A 6,165-nucleotide genomic window follows, 5' to 3' on the forward strand; every position below is an offset into this window, starting at 1 on the left:
TTTCTGTAATGCGGGAGACCTGGGTTTGATCCCTGGGTTGGGAAGATCCCCTGGAGGAGGGCATGGTAACCTACTCCAGTATACTTGCCTGGAAAATCTCATGTCCAGAAGAGCCTGGTGGGCTACAGTCCATGGGATCGCAAAGTCAGACATGACTGAGCGATTAAGCACAGCAAATGGATGTTCACAGCCATCCTGGGAAATAGGTGGGATGAAGGTGATTCTTCTTCTGTTAGAGGTAAGGACATTGAAACTCGAGGGATGGCTCCTGTTGGCAAAAAGATTAAAAAGAATTTTTTGGAAACGTTAATTGTAGAGTGCTAATGAGAAAACAGCAGAGGGGAACTTAGTGGATTACAGTGTGTTCCCACCAAATGAAGGTTAAATGATGCCCTGATCAGTGGTTCAAGTAGAGAAACTAGTAGAACTGAGTCATCCTCTGGCACTGTGGCGATACAGGCCTCCTGAAAGCAAAAGAAACACCTGCTCTATCACAGTCAGAACTTACATCATGCTGGGAGTCGCAGTTTAATTTCAGCAAATAGCAACAGTCACATTTAAATGAAAATGGTTCGTTTAAATCTTATTGGTTTTGCCATTTCTGTTAAATAGAATCTGTAACCTTGTTTTGATTTTATCTTGGTGGTAAACCTTAAGAAGATTGTACCTAGTTTTATATTTGTGCACATTTAAGGACCATTAAAACAAAAATTAAGTAATTTTGTGAGAATTTGTATCCTTTATAAAGGGACTTACTTTGTATTTCAGATCGTGAAACACTGTTTCCCAAGGCTCAAACCCTCTTGTCATTGAAGATCTGAAGGAGGAGCCTAAGGACGTTCTTAGCACAGTTCTTAGAACTTAAAGACCATCTGGCAAAGTCCAGCTCTCTCAATTTGCAGGCGAATAAACTGAGGAGCTTGGAGAAGGAAATGGCAACCCACTCCAGTGTTCTTGCCTGGAGAATCCCAGGGAAGGGGGAGCCTGGTGGGCTGCCGTCTCTGGGGTCGCACAGAGTTGGACACGACTGAAGTGATTTAGCAGCAGCAGCAAACTGAGGAGCTCAGGTCTTTTGACACCCCACCCCCACCCCTGGGGCTCTTCCTTTGATGTTATCCTGTGCTCAGTTAAGGACACCTGCTCTCCAAAAGCTATACCATTATTTCCACGGAGTGACCTGAGCAGGCCTCTAAGGATGAGCTTCTATGGAAGACCAGTGGGGTAAGCTGGGATTGATAAGACCCCTGAGGAACTCACTCCCCTAGCCTGGGGTCTGCCTGTCCCTACCAAGGAGGTGGGGGTGGGAGGGTACTAGTCACCAGGAATTTCCCAGTTGTGACTTGGGTGTTTCACTCTGGTAGTTGCTGGAACTAGAGGTAGCTGGGGAGAGACCCCCACCCTCCTCAGAGGGCTCAGGTTGGGGAACCCACCAGGCACAACTGTCCCCTGATTGGAGCTGACCTCAGGGTGACTCTCTGAGGAGGAGATTTCTGAGGTTTCTATTTGGATTGACCCCTGGACTTTGGGGTAGCTCCCATGTAGCTCAGTCGGTAAAGAATCCACCTGCAATGCAGGAGACCTGGGTTCGATTCCTGAGTCAGGAAGATTCCCTGGAGAAGGAAATGGCAACCCACTCTGGTATTCTTGCCTGGAGAATCCCATGGGTAGAGTAGAGGAGCCTGGCGGGCTACAGTCCATGGTATCGCAAGGGTCGGACATGACTTAGCAACTAAACCACTACCACCTGGACTTTGGGGGAGAGATATATGCAAAAAAAGATGAAAACAAGGGCACCAAACCAGCTAGATGTTCCACCACCCGAGATCTAAAACCTGAGAGCTGGGCAGAGCATGAGAACCAAAGAAACATTTCTGCCTGCTCCAGGCCAGTCTTTTAGTAAAGATTCTGCAAGAGGGACCCTGCCCATCATCTTCTTTCCTCCCCTGATGAGCCTGTGGTGGGAGGGCCAGGAATTGGGTGCGGGTGGCTAAGGACTTGGGCCTGAGGGCTGAGAGCTGCCCGCAGGGATGAGAAGGATGATGACCTGGTCAGTTTCTCCAGCGCTGGTTTCTGGGGGAGGTCCAGGACTGACAAAATGCTTATGTGGATGATGGCAAAGCCTCCCACAGGTTGAAGGGGGAAAGGGAGGCCCAGAGATGAAATTTGACTCAGGTCATTTTTCATTCAACAAAGACTGCATTGGATCTTTTGTGTTCTAGGTGCTGTGGTAGGTGGGGGGTGGGGGCGGAGTAGAAGGGTAAGACTGCATAAGGGCTGTAGGAGATGAAATGTGGGCAAAGGACTACAATAAAGCAAAGCAAAGCAAAAAAGAAAAAAAAGCTCTTTTCAGTTACAACTGATGTGCTGTAGAAGCTCAGGGGAGAGTGACTTAATGCATTCAATTGCTGATGAGTGATATCCCCTCTCCTCTAGCCTTCTACAAATACAATCATTCCTTATGAGAAGCCCATAAGGAACCTTAGTCTGTAAGTCAGAGGTTCAGGACACAGTGAAGGAAACCCCCAGATCTCTGGGCTTGTGAAATCTGTGGTGCTTTTGGTTTCCAGAATCTTACAGATCCTACTTGCGTGTTTCCCCACAGGGCCTTGTGTGGTCATTTCCAGACTTAGGAGAAGATGGGCCTGAGGAGCACTGGAGTGGCCGTGGCAGCAGGACAGGCTCCCGGCTAGAACTCTGCATTCTTTACATTCCTGGCATATGTCAATCCAGTTCATTTTTATCGGAAGACTGTGTTATTGGTAACTATCTGTTGGATGGATGCATTTTAGGGGATAAAGCCTATGGTTTGGTCCCAGCTAGACCAAGAGGCTTGGGAACGCCAGGACTCTTCTTGGTGCTGCCTGGCACAAAGTGGGGGCTTGGTAAGTACTCCCAGAACTCATAGACATACCATTCCTCCCTCTTTCCAAGGGAAAATGGGTCATCACCACCAGAGCTAGGTTCTTTCAGCTACAAAGCACTTGTGGCTTTCTGGGTGACTCATCACTGGCTGGAGTGGGGCTGCCTGCAGGGCTGGTAATGGACTAAACTAGCCTCTCAGAGCTGGTACTGAGCCAGGAGTTCCATTCCTCGAGGAGCTGGGGAGAGAAAGCCCCAACTGGTGGAAAGGACCTGAGTGTTTTCCTGACCACTGACTTGAGACTCCTGCAGTCTCGATTCACACCCACTGGCCTATAGAATGGCAAGACCTCTGCCCACAATCACAGTTCCTTTGTCATCGCATCCAGAGAAATCCAAAAGGACGGAAAAGGGGCTGGAAAGGCTGAGCCTCTGGGGAGAAAGGAATCAGTGCTGTTCCAGATGAACCCTCCCATTTTCCTTCATGATCTTGCCTTACTCTACTTGGGTTGCTGATGTGACCCCAGGGATTATTTCTTTTTCGTTATTAAAAAAATATTTATGTGGCTGTGCCAGTCTTCTTTGATCTTTGTTGCAGCATGTGAATTTTTTTTTTTTTTTTTCAGTTGTGGCATGTGAATTCTTAATTGCAGCTTGTGGAATCTATTTCCTTGGCCAGGGATCAAATCTGGGTTCCCTGAATTGGGAACATGGAGTCTTATCGGCTGGACCAATGGGAAGTCCCTATTTCTTTTTAAAGGAGCTGCTTTTCTTAAACATTTTTATTGAAAAGTCATAATGGACCTGTACCAATGCAAAACAAAACAGCTCCCACAAGGGGCCAAACAGCCTCCCCAAACAAGCATTTCTGGAATATTTGCTAAGCATCTTCTACCTCCTCTAAGAGAGGACCACATCTTTCTTCTTTGCTTTTATATCTTCATAGAGCAATTGCTTGATAAATATTTGTTGAATGAACTAATTAATTAAATTTGGGGAAATTAATAAAATATGCATGTCATCATCTGTTATCTCAAGCAGCTAAAAAATAAATTGCTGGGACTTCCCTGGCAGTCCAGTGGTTAAAACTTCACCTTCCAATGCAGGGGGTGTATGTTCGATCCAGGGCCAGGGAGCTAAGATCCCACATGCCTTGCAACCAAAAAACCAAAACATAAAATAGAAACAATATTGTAACATATTCCATAAAGCCTCTACAAATGATGCACATCAAAATCTTTAAAAAAAATAAATAAATTGCTATTATCAATGGCAGTGGGAATGAGAGTTATTGATTCAAATGGTCAATAGGTATATGACAGATTAAACCCATAAAAACAGACCACTACTCACCAATCTTCATGACTAAAATTTAAAAAAATAACACTGAGTGGTGGGAGAACATGGAGCAACTGAAATTCTCACATTCTGCTGCTTGGAGAGTAAATTCTTAGTTGGTTTGAAAAATTAGCAATATCCACTAAAATGAAACATATACCTCTACAATAGGATGACATAATTCTCTTCCTAGGTATACATGTATAATTTCTCTTGTATGTGATATATATGTGATATCTCCAAGAGAAATTATTTTCCAAGAGAAATATGTTCACCAAAAGCACACATAAAAATATAAAACTTTATAGCAGTTTTATTCAAGTTTCAAACTGTAAACAGTACAAATGACAGGAGAGTAGGTAAATTACTTAGCATATACTTATACAATGGAATACTGCACAGGAAGAAAACAAACAAACAAAAATCAACTGCTGATACAAGCCACGACATAAACAAATCTCACAGACATTAAACTTAGTGAAAAATCCAGAAACCAAAGTATGCATACTGCCTGATTTCAGAGACAACTCTTCAGGCCTTACTTTCCAGGCCTTTCTGCCACATCTGATGTTGCTGATGCCCCTCACTTTGATGTTTCATTCTGGATTTTCAGGACACCATGTTGTCCAGGCTCCCTTCGCTTCTGCGGACCATTTCCTCTCTGTCTCCCCCAGGGGTCCTTGTTCTTTACAGTTCCTTTCTAAGTCCTGCTCCTCTGGGCGCTCTTAGCTCCACCGAGGCATTCTCCCTGGAGTTCCTCATGGTGTCCATGCTATCCGTAGTCAGATGACTCTCAGATTCTGTTTCCCCTCAAGTCAGGGCTGTGCCATCACCTACTTACTGGACAGCTGACTCCGGACAGAGCACTTCCGGTTCCAGCACTACCTGGATTATTCCAACTCCTTTTTTTAAAATTTCATTTTATTTAATTTTTGGCCACACCGCACAGCATGTGGGATCTTAGTTCCCTAAGGACTGAACCCATGTCCCCTGCATTGAAAGTGCAGAGTGTTAACCACTGGACCACCAGGGAAGTTCCCTCCAACTCCTTTGCAACTGGTTGTCACAGCTTCCAGCCAGCCTTGCTCCCCTCAGAGAGGCATGTGGCTGAGAAGGCCTTCACTGCCTGGCTGCTGCCCACCTCTCCCGCCCTGTCTCTGGTCCCTCCTGGCCTTGAATTTCTAGTCTGGCCATGTTGAAAGCTAGCATTCCCTTTATACCATGCAGCTTCCTGCCCCCATGTATCAGCTCACACTGCTTCTTCTGCCTGGAATAATCTCCCACTCTCCTCTTTGTCTGGCTGGCTCTTGTTCTTTAAGGCTCACTTGAATTCCCCCTCCTCCAAAAAGTGATACCTGGAGCTTCCTTTCCTACACTGGGCTCAAAGTCCACCCTCTCTACCTACCTCCCTACAGTTCCCTGGCTGGGGAAGTATCTATCTCCTTGCAGAATATTTTTATTTCTGTGTGTCTCTGGTGGACTGCCAGAGGCAAGGAGTGTCTTTTTCATCTCTAGATACATAACATCTAGCATGTCCCCTGACACATGGATGCAGCTCCACACATATTTATTGAGAGAATGAATGGCTGCAGCACCATCATTACCCTCGATATCAGGTTTAGAGCCATAGTTTAGAAGTGGATATAAAATAGTCTATAAATCTGCTGTCTCCGTGGCTCAGAAGCAGTGCTTCCTCAGCCAGGGACTTGTGGAGGGCACAGTGCTGACCAGTGACACTTGTATAAATGTGCGAGATTGAATGGTGCAGGCAGTGACACATCACACATATCTGCTTAGGACAGCAGCAGCTGGCTCTCCTGGGAGTCACAGGCACTTTTTTCAACTTTCCCATCTGTTGGCCTTTCAGGTAACCTAATTCATTGCCCTTTCTAACTCCTTCAGTCACCTCTGAACTGACAGTTGTTTTCACAGTAAACCCAGCCATCCTTCAGGAGCATACATGGATTA

The sequence above is a fragment of the Bison bison genome, unplaced genomic scaffold (genome assembly GCF_000754665.1).
Source record: "Bison bison bison isolate TAMUID 2011002044 unplaced genomic scaffold, Bison_UMD1.0 scf7180017864239, whole genome shotgun sequence".
In the NCBI taxonomy this organism is placed as follows: domain Eukaryota; kingdom Metazoa; phylum Chordata; class Mammalia; order Artiodactyla; family Bovidae; genus Bison; species Bison bison.